The sequence below is a fragment of the Globicephala melas genome, chromosome 12 (genome assembly GCF_963455315.2).
Source record: "Globicephala melas chromosome 12, mGloMel1.2, whole genome shotgun sequence".
Taxonomy (NCBI): domain Eukaryota; kingdom Metazoa; phylum Chordata; class Mammalia; order Artiodactyla; family Delphinidae; genus Globicephala; species Globicephala melas.
Window position 1 is genome coordinate 2,610,654 of NC_083325.1, and position 15,883 is coordinate 2,626,536.

At 48.9% G+C, this 15,883-nt stretch overlaps 1 protein-coding gene across 11 annotated transcripts in view; it reads right to left on the minus strand.

Moving 5' to 3' along the window:
- The window catches only part of NCK2 (NCK adaptor protein 2), a 133,813-nt gene that overhangs the window by 1,801 nt on the left and 116,129 nt on the right, over positions 1-15,883 (minus strand). The gene's annotated exons all lie outside the window — the stretch shown is intronic.

Genomic DNA, 15,883 nt, shown 5'->3' on the forward strand with positions numbered 1-15,883 from the left:
TAAAGAATGAAATTAGAACATTCTCTAACATCATATACAAAAATAAACTCGAAATGGATTAAAGACCTAAATGTAAGATTGGAATCCATAAAACTCCGAGAGGAAAACACAGGCAGACACTCTGACTAAATCGTAGCAATATTTTTCTGGATCTGTCTCCTAAAGCAAAGGAAATAAAAGCAAAAATAAACAAATGGGACCTAATTAAACTTAAAAGCTTTTGCACAGCAAAGGAAAAGAAACCATCGACAAAATGAAAAGACAACCTACTGAATGTGAGAAAATATTTGCAAATGATGTGACCAATAAGCGGTTATTTATATATATCCAACATATATAAACAGCTCGTACAACTCAATATCAAAAAACAAACGACCCAATTAAAAAAATGGGCAGACGAACGGCATAGACATTTTCCAGAGAGGAAATGAAGGTGGCCAACAGGCACATGAGAAGATGCTCAACAACGTTTAATCATCAGGGAAATGCAAATCAGAACCACAAGGAGATACGACCTCACACCTGTCAGAATGACTGTCATCAAAAAGAACACAAATAACAGATGTTGGGAGAGAGCGTGGAGAAAAGGAAACCCTCTTGCACTGTTGGTGGGAATGTAAATTGGTGCAGCCATTGTGAAGAACAGTAGGGAGGTTTCTCAAAACACTAAAAATAGAACCGCCATATGACCCAGCAATTCCACTGCTGGGTATATATCCAAAAAAAAAAAAAAAAAAACAACCCAAAATGCTAATTCAAAAAGATACATGCAGCCCAACATTTCTTAGCAGCATTATTTACAATTGCCAAGGTGCAGAAGCAACCCAAGTGTCCGTCAACACACGAACGTATAAAAAAGATGTGGTACATATATGCAATGGAATACTACTCATTCATAAAAAAGAATGAAATTTTGTCATTTGCAGCAACATGGATGGACTCGGAGGGCATTATGCTAAGTGAAGAAGTCAGGCAGAGAAAGACAAACACTGTATGATCTCACTTACATGTGGAATCTAAGAAATACAACAAACTAGCGAACATAAAAAAGAAGCTGACTCACAGATATAGGGAACAAACTAGTGGTTACCAGGGGGGAGAGGGAAGCGGGGAGGGGCAATATAGCAGTAGGGGATTAAGAGGTATAAACTTTAGGTATAAAATAAGCTACAAGGATATACTGTACAACACGGGGAATATAGCCAGTATTTTATAGTAACTGTAAATGGAGTATAACCTTTAAAAATGGTGAACGACTACACTGTACACCTGTAACTTACAGAATATCGTACATCAACTATATGTCAATTTAAAAATTTAAAATTTTTCTAATTCTCAGCTATTTAAAAATAAATATTTTAAGAGCAGTGGAAAATTCTGGTTGCATTTTAACATGGTTCATAGTATCCCAGAGGCGGCTATACTATGGTTCATGTACAGATTTTATTGAGAAATGTTTAAATTTGTGATTATGTCAGTGCCCTAGGTATATGTGAATATATTATATTTTAGAAAGATACTATTACTTTTATTAAAATTAGTCTTTCATCTCATTTATTGAAAAATATGTAGGGTAAGACACTGAATGAGGAATATTCTTTGGGAAAAAAGTATTGCTGAATTCGATAAACAATTATTTACTGAACACGGACTCACACCAAACAGGCCATGCCCTGGCTGCGTGTGCATGAGAGCACAGCATGTATGCTCTGCATGGGCTTCTGCTCTCTTGGAAGTGACCATCCAGTGGGGGAAACGGATAAAGAAGGAGCTGGTACACAGGCGCAAACTGCTGAGTTCTGCAGAGAGAAAGGAGGGAGTACTGAGGTGGCATAGGGCATTTAAACTCGGGGCGGGAGGTCAGGAAAGGCCTCCACAGAAACCGGACCTGGGCCCGAGACGCGCGCTGGTGGGTGAGCGCTGAAGAGGGGAGGGGGGACGTCGGTGAAGAAAGGGAGAGGGTCCTGCCTCTCCGGAGGCACTAAGTGGCCGGCGCGGCTGAGGGAGAGGAGGACGGACACTGGCTTCCCTCAGCGGCCTCAGAATAAAAGCCAGCCGCCCACCGCGGCCCACCAGGGCTGTCACCTGTCCCCACTTCCCCAGATCCGACCGAGGAGACAGAAGGATGCCCCTCCCAACCCCAGTCCCACTTTCACTCCTGTTCATGTGGTTCGAGCCAGCCTTTGTCCCCCTCCTTGGTCGACCATTCCCGTAGGTCTCAGCTCACAAGCTGACCGCCCTGGAGAAGCCGATAAGCTCGGCCGCCCTTGGCTACTGTCCAGCAGAAGGCGTCCTGACGCATCAGGCCGGGTAGGGCGGCGTCCAATCCACGGCTGTGTTCCGCAGGGAGCCCTACGGATGGTGGGAGCCGGATAATCCAGGTCTAAACTGAATTCCTAGACCAGGCTGCCTCCTTTCTCCAAAGCCAGGAACTTACTGCTGGTGAGCACCCACCAGCCCGGCCCCTGCTTCACATCCCTCCCATCAGGACAACACCAGCAAGCACCCCGCCCCCATCCACCGGCTTTTACGCCGACTCTGCAAACATTCGATTTAAGGTGTACAAATCTTGCAAAACAAGAGATCACTCCATATGAATGAATGACAACTCAGGGAAATGGGGGTCTGAGAAAATCCAGCTCTGGGGCGGGCTGCCACCTGTCACAGCTGTAGGCAGAAACGCATCTCAGAGACACATGGATTTATAGTTTGTATTTGTGTGTCCCTTTGCCCCAAACCGAACAAATAAAAACAAATCTTTAAGGGAAAAACCTCACCTTATCTCCATACTAAACCCAGGGCTTGACGACTTGGAGGAAACCCAGGAAGAGACAGGAAGTTTTATCTCTGATTCGGCCTTGGGCTACGTATTAGTTTCAGAATCATGGCCATTAGAGGATTAGGGGCCCAGGGCAGGTGGGGAAGGAGACACAGAACTTGAAAATTATTTCCCCAGCTTGATCTCTTAGAAATGAATCACCATGGGGTGAAGATCTTCTGAGCCAGCCCAGGAGGGCGACTGCAGATGGGGCGCAGGGACCTTGGACGGCCCCTCAAAAAAAAAGGAATCATCACGAACGCTGATGTCACGATGACCCTGTCAACCAGCTAAACAGCACAGGACATTCTAAGTAATCGTCCCGCACAATTCTCAAATCACTACCATCTTCCGGAAACTGAACACGATGGATGCGAGCTGGCCTCGGTGTTTTCAGTATTCCCGCCCAAGGCGCATGTTGTATACGGTTTTGAAAATAGAACAAACTAAAACAGGAACCGCCGGACAGGTGCTCTGCACAGGATGGCCCGGAGCACCGGCCCTGGGGCCACTGTCACACGGTGATCAGTCCTGGTGGGTGAAGGAGAAGCTCCGTGGGCAGTCACCACGCCCCTGGGTCCAGCAGCACATACACACTAGGGACCGCTCAGCTCTCTCCCGGGGCTTCAGGTTTTTGTGAAGGGACGTTTAGTTTCGAGCATCTGTTAATTTTTATAAGCACATACATTCTGTGCCATGAGTCTGTGCCTTCAGATAAGGACAGAAGGCGACTTCAGTTTCATAGTTTAGCACAAGCCAGGCACTGGGCTCCTTTTAGAGATACTTTAATCAATTCACAGACAAAGTGGCATCGTACGGAGGGAGTGGGTGAGTCAGTCAGAGTCGGCGTGTGATAGGCTCAATTTTAATTAAGCCCCACGATCAACAGACGACTCTGAATTTGTTTTTAATTTAAGCTCCTTCGTTTAACATCATGGTGTGTCATGTGTGTATGTGCATTACAGCAGTAAAACCAATGCAGCAGAGAAAGTAATTTTTAATTTCGTGGGCTCCTGAGTAGAAACCTTGACGTTAAGGACATAGAATGAACTAAATTTACGTCAAGCAGGGCTGCTGAACCTTTCGGGCAATCGCAATTCAGCAGGAGTACATGTTCCAATCTACGTACTAAAATGCACTGTTACGTGTTACCACTAAATCCTAAACGAAGCCTGAAGATGAAATGGATCAGCGGTTCTCAAACTGAGCTCCCAAGACCGCAGCATAAGCGTCTCCTGGGATCTGTCAGGTGAAAAGTCGAGCTCTCAGGCCCCAGCACGGAACCCCTGAACCAGCAGCTCTGGGGCGGGGCCCAGACATCTGTGTTTCAGGAGCCCTCCCGGGGACGCGGATGCAGTTTGAGAAATGGGCTCTGAGCCAACCACCAGCAGGGTTTTCAAATGCTCAGAGCCACGAGGACAAGACAGGAATGAGCTTTGCGGGCTAAGGAGCCTCTCGAAGGAGGCGGCCCCGCCGGGCCAAGCTCACCCCCAGGCGCGGATGCCCTTCTGACTCTGTCCTGAGAAGTCAGGCCCTGCTCTAGACAGTCCCTGTGAGGAAGCCCCCAGAAGGGACAGCAGGGACTCTCTTCCCTTCACACTGAGCCGGTCCCCTGGATCTGATGGAGACGCGGCTGCTCCAGGCCCGGAACGAACTTGCCCCGCACGATCCCTGAGAAGTCGGCCCCATCGGCCTGGTACACGAGGGCTGCGATCCTTCCAGGCTCAGCTCCCAGCCTCCGGGGAGTCGAGTGAGGAAGGCCGGAGCCACACTCGCCTGCACGGGCGGGGGGTGCTGGCGGGAGGACTCAGCGATGCTCTAATCCTAAGCTTGTCACAGAACTGTGACAGGTGTCTGCTGGCCTGTCTGCATTGAGAAAGAGGACCGAAACCCACCAGGCCAGCAGCTGGGGCGCGAATGACCTGGAGACACAGGCCCACACGAGGGAGTGCTGTGCGCCTCCCATGCTGGGTACAGGGGGAGTCCCTCATCCAGAGCCAGCAAGCCACGGTCATTTCCGAGGCAGGGAGAGAGCTGTACCGGGAGCCCCTCCCGGTGGTGGGAGCACGAGCCGGAACTGCTGCGGGCCTGGACACAGGGTCTCTGCACCATCGAGAAGCTGAAGACGCGCTTTCTCCAGGACCCGGCTGTCTCACCCCAGGGCGTGCTCGGGTTCAGAGGAGCGTGTACAGGTGCAGCAGGACTACTCATGCTGGCCCCAGGTGCCGACATGCCTCACGTCCACTGCAGGAGTCAATAAACACAGGAGGGGACGCTTCATCACACAACAAAATGAATGCGTCCACACGGACTGAATGATCTCACAAAGTGTGGACAAAAGAAGAAAGTAAGAACAGCCACAGTGCGATATCAACTGTACAAACCAGAAGCAGGCAGAACCCAAACACACAAACATACGTCTAAAACGGTAAAGAAAACGACCAGCTCCCAGTGAAAGGGAGCAGTGATCTCTAGCAGGAGGGGCAGTGCAATCAGGAAGCACATACAGGTATGTGAGTAGCTTCCAGAGGGCCGCCAACGTCCTATCTCTTGACCTTGACTGGGGTCCTAGTTTTTGACCTGCCTGACCTGGGTTCAACATGTACTTTTTAAATGAAATTTTTTTGTGTATTACGTGTCACAATGAAAGATGTTCTAAAGGTGCTGAACTTGAAACTGGAAGACTGGGCTCGGCCACTAGTGGGTCACGGGGCAGGGGCACATCCCTCTTCAAACACGGCTCCACCCTCCTGTCCACCCCCACCCCGACGTCCCCGCTTTGGGGACACCAATTACATGTATGTTAAACCTCTCACTTGGTCCTGTAAATCTTAGTTCTGTTTACGACAATACCATAAACTGGGTGGTTTAAAAATGACAGAAGTGTATTCCTCACAGTTCGGGAGGCTGGAAGTCCAAGGTGAAGTAGCCAGGAGATTCAGTGTCTGGTGAAGACCTGCTTCCTGGTTCACAGCCAGCCACCCTCTCACTGTGTCCTCATGTGGCAGAGGGGCTGGGGAGCTCTCTGGGGTCTCTTTTATAAGGGCACTAATCCCATTCAAGAGGGCTCCCTCCCAATCCCATCATATTGGGGATCAGGCTTCAGCCTATGAATTTAACAAGGTGGGAAGTTGGGGGGGAAGGACAACATGCAAACATTCGGTCTGTAGCAAAATCTCTACGCTCTTTTCTGTATTTTCTGTCCTTTTATTTTTTTGCACGTGTATCCTAAAATCTCTCTTCCTCTGAGCTATCTTCCTATTTACCAATCCTTTTTTCAGCTGCATTTAATCTGCTGTAAACCCACCAAGTCCTTAATTTCAGTTACTGTATTTTTTAGTCCTAGGATTCTCACTTGATTCTCCCTTATTACTTCTAATTCTCTGCTCACATTCATCTTGCTGAGTTTCTTGAACCTATTTATCCATATACCTTAAAGACTGCATTTCAAAACTCAAAATCTGGACTTCCCTGGTGGCGCAGTGGTTAAGAATCTGCCTGCCAGTGCAGGGGACATGGGTTCAAACCCTAGTCCGGGAAGATCCCACATGCCACAGAGCAACTAAGCCCACGTGCCTCAACTACTGAGCCCCCATGCTGCAACTACTGAAGCCTGCGCATCTAGAGCCTGTGCTCTGCAACAAGAGAAGCCGCTGCAATGAGAAGCCCGCACACTGCAACGAAGAGTAGTCCCCGCTCAACACAACTAGAGAAAGCCTGTGTGCAGCAACGAAGACCCAATGCAGGCAAAAATAGAAATAAATAAATAATTTATAAATAAATAAAATAAAAACTTGAAATCTGTGGGTCTGTTCTAATGTCTTCCCCCCGCCTTTGATTTTGGTCATCTAGTTTTGTCTCCTGGTAATTTTTCTTTGAATGCTGCATATTGTGTATAAAAAAAAATCAAAGAGACACTTTGAGGTTCTCAATGGTATTACTGTCCTCCGAGAGGGTTTGCTTTGCTTCTGCACCCAGGGTGGGCAGGGCACCTTAGTTCAATGAGGGATGTAACTGATTACAGTCTGGTGTTATTCCCAGTTTGTCTTTGATCCCAGTGTATAGATTTTTGGGGGCCCTGCCCCCTCAGGGGGCCTGACCTCCCATTTCTGCCCCCCAGCACCATAGACTACTGAAGGTCTACTTCTCTGCTGCTCTGTGTTTGTCTCAATGTTTTGTCCAGCTATTCTAGCTGTTTTCAGAAGAAGCACCAGTCTGTAAGGAACCAGTCCACCATGAGCAGATGGTCACGTGACACGGGCAGGCGGTGACCCATCCAGGCCCCCGTTCTCCACCACAGTCGTGCTGCTGAGAAGCAGGAGAGCCGAGTCACTGGCTCCACTACCAGGCTGCCTGCTCTCCTATTTTGGCTCCTTTACTTACTGGCTTTGAGACCTTGGGCAAGTTTCCCAACAGTTCTTCAGTTTTTGCAACTATGGAACAGAGAGAACTCCTGAAACTGGGAAGAGACCGGGGCAGTTGAATAAACTACAGTAATGCCAGAAGCACAGCATCTTTGGGGACGTATTAAGCAAAACTGTCACCTAGTGGCCCTTCTTTAAGCTCCTTATGAAGCTTTATAAAGACAGCCATCAGCATCTCGTCGATTTTTTAAAACGGCTTTCAATTAAAGTCTCCAGAGAACATGCTTTCCACACCACCTACCAGAGGCCTACGTCCTAGCTCCACACCACCTACAAGAGCCTACGTCCTAGCTCCACACCACCTACCAGAGGCCTATGTCCTAGCTCCACACCACCTACAAGAGCCTACGTCCTAGCTCCACACCACCTACCAGAGGCCTACGTCCTAGCTCCACACCACCTACAAGAGGCCTACGTCCTAGCTCCACATCACCTACAAGAGCCTACGTCCTAGCTCCACACCACCTACAAAAGCCTACGTCCTAGCTCCACACCACCTACAAGAGGCCTACGTCCTAGCTCCACACCACCTACCAGAGCCTACGTCCTAGCTCCACACCACCTACAAGAGGCCTACGTCCTAGCTCCACACCACCTACAAGAGGCCTACGTCCTAGCTCCACACCACCTACAAGAGGCCTACGTCCTAGCTCCACATCACCTACAAGAGCCTACGTCCTAGCTCCACACCACCTACAAGAGGCTACGTCCTAGCTCCACACCACCTACCAGAGGCCTACGTCCTAGCTCCACACCACCTACCAGAGGCCTACGTCCTAGCTCCACATCACCTACCAGAGGCCTACGTCCTAGCTCCACATCACCTACCAGAGGCTACGTCCTAGCTCCACACCACCTACAAGAGGCCTACGTCCTAGCTCCACATCACCTACAAGAGCCTACGTCCTAGCTCCACATCACCTACAAGAGCCTACGTCCTAGCTCCACACCACCTACCAGAGCCTACGTCCTAGCTCCACACCACCTACCAGAGCCTACGTCCTAGCTCCACATCACCTACAAGAGCCTACGTCCTAGCTCCACACCACCTACAAGAGGCCTACGTCCTAGCTCCACACCACCTACCAGAGGCCTACGTCCTAGCTCCACATCACCTACAAGAGCCTACGTCCTAGCTCCACACCACCTACCAGAGCCTACGTCCTAGCTCCACACCACCTACCAGAGCCTACGTCCTAGCTCCACATCACCTACCAGAGCCTACGTCCTAGCTCCACACCACCTACAAGAGGCCTACGTCCTAGCTCCACACCACCTACCAGAGGCCTACGTCCTAGCTCCACATCACCTACAAGAGCCTACGTCCTAGCTCCACACCACCTACCAGAGGCCTACGTCCTAGCTCCACACCACCTACCAGAGGCCTACGTCCTAGCTCCACATCACCTACAAGAGCCTATGTCCTAGCTCCACATCGCCTACCAGAGCCTACGTCCTAGCTCCACACCACCTACAAGAGGCCTACGTCCTAGCTCCACATCACCTACAAGAGCCTACGTCCTAGCTCCACATCACCTACAAGAGCCTACGTCCTAGCTCCACATCACCTACCAGAGGCCTACGTCCTAGCTCCACACCACCTACAAGGGCCTACGTCCTAGCTCCACACCACCTACAAGAGGCCTACGTCCTAGCTCCACATCACCTACAAGAGGCCTACGTCCTAGCTCCACATCACCTACCAGAGGCCTACGTCCTAGCTCCACACCACCTACAAGGGCCTACGTCCTAGCTCCACACCACCTACAAGGGCCTACGTCCTAGCTCCACACCACCTACAAGGGCCTACGTCCTAGCTCCACACCACCTACAAGGGCCTACGTCCTAGCTCCACACCACCTACCAGAGCCTACGTCCTAGCTCCACACCACCTACCAGAGCCTACGTCCTAGCTCCACACCACCTACCAGAGCCTACGTCCTAGCTCCACACCACCTACAAGAGCCTACGTCCTAGCTCCACACCACCTACAAGAGCCTACGTCCTAGCTCCACACCACCTACCAGAGCCTACGTCCTAGCTCCACACCACCTACCAGAGCCTACGTCCTCGCGCAGAAGCACTACACCGCACTGCACTCTGACCACTGTCATCAGTGCTTGTCTACATGGCTCTCCTACGAGGCTCTAAGCGTTCTGAGGGAGAGGCTCCTTCTTTCTTATTTTTATATATTTGGGAGAAAAAACTGGGCCTGATACGTAATACGCACTCAACAGATGGTCGCTGAGCGAACTGGCCCGGGAGTGACTGAGGCTGTACAGACCCCTACGTCTGCCACCTGGTACCTCTGAAGTCTCCTCCTGGGTTTCAGCAGAAGGAAAGGAACATCACTGACATGAAAGCCACCTGTCTGTTCTCTCTTTAAACACAAAGGGCAAAGCACAATCTGCTGAACTTTAATGTCCAGTTCCTGTTGTCTCCTATCTTATTATGGTCCTGTTTTCTACCTGGGCTACTCGTACTATTTGTCTACCGCTGTGTAACAAATCTCTCCCAAACCCAGTGGCTTAAATAACAATTTCTAATTGGGCATTTGGGAGTGCCTTAAACCTTGACTGACCTGGGGCCGCCAAGCTCCATCAGGCTGTAGGGAAGACATGGGCTGAGGCTGCGGTCATCCGAAGGCCCAGCTGGGGAGGCAGGTCCACGTACAAGGTGGTCCGCTCACATGAGCTGCTCGGAGGCCTCCGTCCCTGGTCTTGCAGCCTCCCCACAGTCCTGCCTCAGCACCTCCACAACGTGGCGGCCGGCTCCCCATAAATCAAGCGGTCCCAGATGCAGCAGAGCCACACGCACGTACGACCCAGTCCCGGGAGTCGCCCAGCACCTCTCCTGCCACATTCTATTCATCAGATGTGAGTTATCAAGCGACACCCTGCTGACGGGGAGGCCGTCACCTCCACCCTTTGAAAGGACGGGTATCAGATGATTTGTGGACATCTTTTTAAGCCACCACGGGACCGCAAGTTGTTAAAGTTGTCTTGGGCTGGACTAAAACCTAGACTGGGTCCTGTACCTGTTTCCAATTTTGGAACACCTAGCTTCCGTCCTCCCTTCAATCCTATCTTCCTGCTTCTTCCCACTGTCCAAATGTTCCCATGGTTCCCTTTCTCCTTATTTGGTATAATTTCTCTTTGCAGAATACTGTGCTAACTTTTCAAATTGAATTCAAACATCACATCACTTCTTGTTCTCTCCTTCCCTCGGACTATTCTTCGAAGAATTGACTTTTCTATTCTCACAGGTTTTGAACCTGGGGTTCTGAAGAATTATCTGTTCGTTTAAGTCATTCACTCACCTGACATTTTAGGCAGTCATTTGCCAAGGGGAGTGTGAGGACAGCTGATAGACTGACAAAAAAACCACCCTCTCTCAGGGCTTTTATTATCACTATTTTTGTTTTTAGATTTTAGGTCCCTATTTGAATATGAATCCCTCGGAGTACTAGACCCTGATTGCACTCCACATCTCCACACCGGATCACAGTAGGTGCTCAACAAGTGCACTGACAGGTGAATCTCCAATTTTGAGCATCTCTTCCTCTAGTCGTTCCTTCAGGTAATTCTTCCATCTTACCTCTTTGCAATTTCTGCTCACAACAACTTTTAGGAAGGAAAACCAAATTATACCATCTTTGATACTATTTCTACAGCTTCACCAACTCGATCCATTGTTTCAAACACTTGCTGAAAAGCACCTTTATATTTTTATAAAGTAGACCCCCTGGTCAAATATTTCTCTCCTTTACTCAAGATTTAAGCACGATTTTCTCATCACCAGTATTAAAAAAAAAAAAGGAGCACTGAGAAGAGCCCACAATATCCTTTGATTCATCCTCCATCCCCAATAGCCTAGGTATTCACGTGATTTTTTTCTAAGCACGTGGCTGTGAAGAAATAACAGAGGAAGCAGGGACTTTGCTCCCAGGCCCTCCTGAGTCTTTAATAACCTTAACATGTCCACGTATCTTTCACTTCAGATTTTAAGGCAAGATGAGAATAGAAGTGCCCCTTGTGCGGTCTACTGAGCCTCCCAGCTGGGCGCGGGGTGGATTTCTGGTCATGCTGGTCTTCAAGCACCAACAACTGATACAAATATTTAAGGCTCTCTCTGCCCCCAAAGAGGGGTCACCTTGTCGATTTCTTATCAAAAGCTGTGTCATTCTTTCCCCCTTGTCTGGTACATGGAAATTTTTCTCTCTTTTTTGCTTCTTTAAGGAAGGTACTCTTTTGTCCAGAGAAGTAGCTCCTTTGCCAAAGAAACCTGAGAGCCAGTGGGCTGAAGGCAGATTGTACTCCGCTGATCGATACTCTCCCGGTTCTCATCTCAGAAAAGTGGCCTTCCAGGTGCATCACCCATTAGATCACCGCTACCCCCAGCCTTCCAGGTCCATCACGCATTAGATCACCGCCACCCCCAGCCGTCCGGCAGAGGCTTTTCTCATCAAAATTGACTCCCCCTCTATACAGGAGCTCTCCTCTTTGTGTTTATATCAGTTTACCTTCTGACTGGCATTTTCTATTCTCCTATAAATGTGTCTCTGAAATATTTACTCTATAGGCCTAAAGCCAATCCCACAGGTGACATGATCAAATATGATGGCTCTCATTAGCTTCTGAAATAGACTTGTTTACACAAGTGAAGAGAAATCGACCGGCAAGCACAGTACGGCCCTCAAAGTCCATCTACCTAATCTTTCAACGGAAGTGTTTACGGTCCATTTGTAAGTTAGTATGTGCGTGTGCGATTATCCCTCCCTGCGTCCCCAGATGCATGTCCTAAAGTTAATGGGAACACCTCGGAGGACAGACTTTTAGAATACTGCCCTTGTCATTCTCTGTCTTTTGGCCATGCCATGCCTGGAGTGACTTATCAATAATAAATGATATTTTATATATATATATATATATATATATATATATATATATACACACACATATCAATTTACAGCCTGTGGTGTAAGTACAGACAGGGAATCAATTTTGATTAAAAGAAGGCTATATTGGGACCTCCCTGGTGGTCCAGTGGTTAAGACTCCACGCTTCCACTGCAGGGGGCGCAAGTTCGATCCCTGGTCAGGGAACTAAGATCCCACGTGCTGCGTGGCATGGCCAAAAAATAAGAAAATAAAATAAAAATAAAAGAAGGCTCTATTGGACGACTAGGGAGGGTGATCTAACAGAATGATAAAACAGCTTTCTGTGTTATGAGCTCCGTGGGGCGACTCTTTTATTTCTCTGTGCTGCTCTTGCAGTGCTACTGAGGCCACGTTTAGGAACTGCTTGGTAACAGCACCATGAGAAACACCCACAAATAGGCCAAGAGTGCAGCTGAGACTGAAAGGCTCTGAGCTGATGCAAATCGCAACCACAGTGAGACACCACTTTGCACCTATAAGGCTGGTTATTATGAGAAAACAAAAACACCAAAACAACAACTGTTGGCAAGGATGTGTAAAAACCGGAACCCCTAGGCACAGCTGGTGAAAGGTAGAGTGGTGCAGCCGCCGTGGAAAACAGACTGCGGTTCCTCAAAAAATTCACCAACGAATCACCGTTTGCTCCAAAATCTCTGCTGGGTATAGACCTTCAAGAACTGAAAGAGAGACTTGTACAGACACTTACACACCCATGTTCACAGTGGCATTATTCACGGTAGCCAAAAGGTGGAAGCAACCCACCTGCCCTTTGACAGATGACGGATAAACAAAGCGTGGTCCATCCAAACAATGGAGTATCATTCAGCTTTAAAAAAGGAAGGGCATTCTGACCCAGGCTACAGCACGGATGAACCTTGAGGACATTATGCCGAGTGAAGTAAGCCAGACAGAAAAGCACAGACACTGCGTGATTCCACTTATACGAGGAGGTACTTAGTCAAATTCCTAGAGACAGAGAGTAGAAAACAGCCTGCGGCTGGGGGAGGGCACGGGGAGTTAGCATTCAATGGGGACAGAGCTCCAGTGAGGGAAACGGAAGAGCTCTGGGCAAGGATGGTGGTAACGCTTGCACAACAATGTGAATACGCTTAACGTTGCTGAACTTGCACTTGAAAATGATTAAAATGTTCAACTTTTATGTTATATATATTTTGCCACCACAATAAAAAACATTTTTAAAAAAAGTTTATGTGCTAAAAAACTGGTGTAATTCCGGTGGAAACCTTATAATCTGGACAGAGGAAACCGAAGTAGCAGGATGGGTGAGGACACGAGCTCTCCTGCCTTGGAAGCTACCACAGGAATCGGCAGGGGGCCCCTGGCAGAAGGGATGCTGAGGAGGGGCCTCGGCGGGGGTACAAAGGAACCCATCATTTCCTTCAGATCACCCTCGACACGGCTCAGACCTGGCTCCTGAACCAAAAAGGGTTGCCCCCCTCTGGCCTGGGGTCAGGCAACAATCGTCCCTGAACCTGACGTTTTTCTATCTCAACCTCCTTGAAATGCAACAGGGACTCTGCCTGGCTCTGGCTGGTACACGCACTGGGCCTCCTGAGCATCTGAATATCGGGACCGTTAGCTGCCTCGGACACCATCTCTGCTGGGCAAGTACGTTCCCTGCCCGCATCTCCAGACCAAAACGTAAATGCTTCTTGTAGAATTTCTTCTGCAAGTCGCCAAGGAACTGTTTCCAAAGGACACGCGGTGAAGACCCCTGGCAGCGGGGAGAGAAGAGGTGGGCCCGCCTGCCTCCAAGAAGGAAATGTTCAGCAAGCACCGACCAGAGCCGAATGCAAACGTTCCTCCCTCTGTCCAGGCTTCTCACCTCGCCCCACAAGGTGCTTCCCCTTCACCAGGGGAAGAAACCACAACCAGGGCAGAAAACATGGGCTGGAAGGGCCCACGTGCACCTGCTGGGGCGGTAGCCCCCCGTCCCTCACTCCGGGTCTGCCTGTGGGTGTGTGCTGTTAAAAACTACAGGTACAGGGCTTCCCTGGTGGCTCAGTGATTGGGAGTCCGCCTGCCGATGCAGGGGACACGGGTTCGTGCCCCGGTCCGGGAAGATGCCACATGCCGCGGAGCGGCTGGGCCCGTGAGCCATGGCCGCTGAGCCTGCGCGTCCGGAGCCTGTGCTCCGCAACGGGAGAGGCCACAGCGGTGAGAGGCCCGCGTACCGCAAAAAAAAAAAAAAAAAAAGTTCCAATTACTATAAGAAATGCAATTTGAAAAATATAGCAAGGAACTATGCTAATCCTTCTATTCTGTTTCTTCCTGGCCAAATAATTCTAATAGATTTTTTTTAAAAGAGTAAGAGATGAAACCCAAATAGACTGTTAGTGTGGCCAATATATACAGTAAGTTATCTTTAGCAAGTCTTTTCACACGTGAATGTGCTGTGTGACAAAAAATTAGTATCCAAATACTACTGGCGGACACAATAAATAAGGTGAAACAGATGCTCTCTTTGGGATCCCTAATGTCTTACAGAGAAAAATGCCTTCCTATACCACAGGCTGATGCTTTGCAGACCTCATCCTAGTTGTAACCTGTCACTTTCTATAGTAATGGAAGAAATAAAACACTGACCACTTACAGAGCACACAGAAATCTAGTTCCTGGTTATTCTCCATCGTAAGCAGAGCTTCCTAACCATATCCACAGGATAAGGCTGAACAAATATATAAGGATTTACGCTGAGCATCAGAAGGCAGGTAGGAATTTTGAATTTGCTAGATTTAATGAGGTTTGGATTAGCAGGTGGAGGTATGATGGTTAAATATGGAGAAGAAGAAGCCATACCGTTTCACCTTTAGCTGCTGAGGATAAATGACAATTGCAGGTGAGGGAGGAGAGCAAGGGAGGGGGAGAGAGAAGATGAAGAAAGAACAGTCGATATTAAGATTCAGGACAGGAAGGACAGCCAAAGCAGGGTGGTCTGGTTCATTCATTGACTGATAAAACATGTCTAACAGATACCTCTGAAACACCCAGCATATCACTGACCCGGGATGTTGCAGGCTATGCCAAAGTTTTGCTTCTTTTTCTGAAATACGCACATCCCCCCCTCCCCCTCCCCCCCGTATCCATCCCTCCCTCCCCCTCCCCCCCGTATCCATCCCCCCCGTATCCATCCCCTCCGTATCCATCCCCCGCAAGCACAGATTTCCCAGGACTCAGAGCTGGGTATATTTTTACTTTTCAAAACAGAAAAATATGAAATATTTTTAAATGCAAAATACCAAGCAAGAGTCGAGCTTATTTACCTTGGAATCCCTCAGGATATTTAAAAAATGAAACGCATCTTGAAGATGCACTCTAAAAAAGCTGTGCTTACAGAGGAGGTCCTGCAGTTCCCTCAACCCAAGGCGAGCCCTGGGCCCACAGACCACAAGGAAGGAAAGGAAATTAAATGGGGATGCCTCTGAGTCCGGCAGGAACGCTGACCCAGAACCTGCAAGATTATGAAGCTAAGGGCTCACACCGGCCTGGCGGTGGCTTTGGAGCCCAGGCTCTCACCTTAGAGATGCCAAAATGTTTCAATGATTTAGAAAAAGTTAGCTTTTTCTCTAATAATGTGAGACAAATGTGACACTGGAGCTTCTTCAAGTTCTGGGATGGAGGCCAGATAAAGTACCCCTCCACCTCCAAAAGGACTCAGTCCCGAGATCAGACAGTGACCAC